At 42.4% G+C, this 2,116-nt stretch overlaps 1 non-coding gene across 1 annotated transcript; it reads left to right on the top strand.

Moving 5' to 3' along the window:
- The first annotated feature begins 1,253 nt into the window (after positions 1 to 1,253).
- LOC148553800 (small nucleolar RNA R71) lies at positions 1,254 to 1,357 on the top strand. Its single transcript, XR_015892553.1, has one exon. It is a non-coding gene; the product is annotated as a small nucleolar RNA R71 (small nucleolar RNA).
- Positions 1,358 to 2,116: the final 759 nt, after the last annotated feature.

Raw genomic sequence — 2,116 nt, 5'->3', positions numbered from 1 at the left:
GAAAACTCCCTGGGTCTCTTCTTTTTGTAGGCAGCTCAGGTTGAATAAGGGCACTACATTCCTTGTTCATCACTATAGTCTGGCCTCCTTTGAGTGAGCTTTTCCTGGGAAGAAGTTCCTTCATATACTTGATGAATGCAGGCATTTGTTGAATTGCCTTGATGAATGGTATGTTTACATGCAGAGATGCAAACAAGTCTAGGAACCTTGAGTATATTCTCTTTTCCACAGCACCATTGAGCAGTTGAGGGAAGGGAGCATAGAGCTTCAGCAACTCTTGTTGTGAGATTTCTGGTCCTTGGTGATCTCTATCCTCCTCCTTTGTTGAGTTGTCTTCAGGTTATTTGCAAAGTTTGCCTTGCTTGTCTTCAGTCTCTTGATCACTCGTAGTGACTATTTTGCAATCTTCCCATCTTACTTTCTTTGCTTCTTCCTTGGGGTTTTTCTCCGTGTCACTTGGGGAGCTATCGGTAGGTTTAGGAATCTTCTCAGCTAAATATCCCACCTGGAATTCCAGCTTCCTAATGGTCTCTCCCTGGTTCTTAATATTGGCTCACACTTCCTCTTTGAACACCTTATTTTCTTGAATCTCTTGGCATATTCCTTCAAGTAAGGCTTCAATCTTAGAGAGCTTGTCATCAATTGATGGGTGATTCGGAGCAGATGTGCTATTTTGGTTTTGATAAGCATATGAAGAAGTGTTGTTGTGGGGGTGTTGAGACGTCCTCTGTGTGAATTGCTGGTGAGCTGCATTGCTGTTGGAGTTGTAACGTTTCTGGTCTTGGTTTTGATCTTGCTCACTTCCCCACCCAAAGTTTGGGTGGTTTCTCCATCCAGGGTTGTAGGTTTTAGAGTATGGATCATAATTTTTTCTTGGTGAATTCCTAATGTAGTTGGCTTGCTCCTGACTCCCCTCTGCTTTTTCATTCACTCCTTCTTGGATTGTTGATAAAGTGGAGATTGCTGCTACTTGGTTCATCTCCATCTTCTTGGTGAGGTCAGCCAGCTTCTGGGTAATGAGTTTGTTTTGGGCCAACAGAGCATCTACATTGTTTAGCTCCATTACTCCTCTTGTGTTCCCTCTTTCGGAAGCATAGAAGTAGTCGTTCTCTGCTACTGTTTCAATAACATCTATGGCTTCCTCAATGGTCTTCTTCTTGTTCAAAGATCCTCCAGATGAATGGTCTACGACATTCTTTGACTCATAAGAGAGTCCTTCATAGAAAATGTGTAGCTGCACCCATTCGTTGAACATGTCAGGTGGACACCTCCTTGTTAAGTCCTTGAACCTCTCCCATGCTTCATATAGAGTCTCACCATCTTGTTGCCTAAAAGTTTGGACCTCAGCTCTCAGCCTATTGATTCATTGAGGAGGGTAAAATCTTGCTAAGAATTTGTTCACCACGTCTTCCCAAGTTGTCAAGCTTTCCCTTGGGAAAGATTCCAGCCATTTGGCTGCCTTGTCCCTGAGTGAGAATGGAAATAAGAGTAGTCTATAGGCGTCAGGATGAACACCATTAGACTTCACTGTGTCACATATTCTCAGGAAGGTGGTTAAATGTTGATTGGGGTCTTCTTGAACACTTCCTCCAAACGAACAGTTGTTCTGAACAAGGGTGATAAGATGTAGTTTAAGTTCAAAGTTGTTGGCATGGATTGTTGGCTTTTGGATGTTACTTCCATAATTGCCTGGGTTTGGATTGATGTAAGAGCCCAAAACTCTTCTATCCTCCCCAACATGATTTGCTCTACCTCCTCCCCCATGGTTGTGATCTTCTTCTTCATGATGGTTTTCCATGTTGTCTTCCATGTTTGTTTCAAAGAATTCCTCTTCTTCCTCAGCACCAACCACTTTCTTTCCTCTTGTCTCCCTCCTTAATCTAAGGAAAGTCCTCTCAGGTTTAGAATCGAAGGAAGTTGAGGCCCCGCTTCTTCTCCCTGTCATACAACCATCAAGTGCAAGCAAGAAAAGATAGGTGCAGAAAGTATTTGTGTCAGAATTACTGTTAGTTGTGGGTGATGCAATATATCAAACAGTTAGTGGGTTAGCAAACAGAATTGAAAATAACAAAGAAGAACAAAAGAGTAGAGGGGGAAGGGAAGAAGTTTAACTAAA

The sequence above is a fragment of the Arachis ipaensis genome, chromosome B7 (genome assembly GCF_059453495.1).
Source record: "Arachis ipaensis isolate K30076 ecotype BB chromosome B7, ASM5945349v1, whole genome shotgun sequence".
NCBI lineage: Eukaryota > Viridiplantae > Streptophyta > Magnoliopsida > Fabales > Fabaceae > Arachis > Arachis ipaensis.
This window is presented reverse-complemented; position numbering and strand designations above follow the sequence as displayed.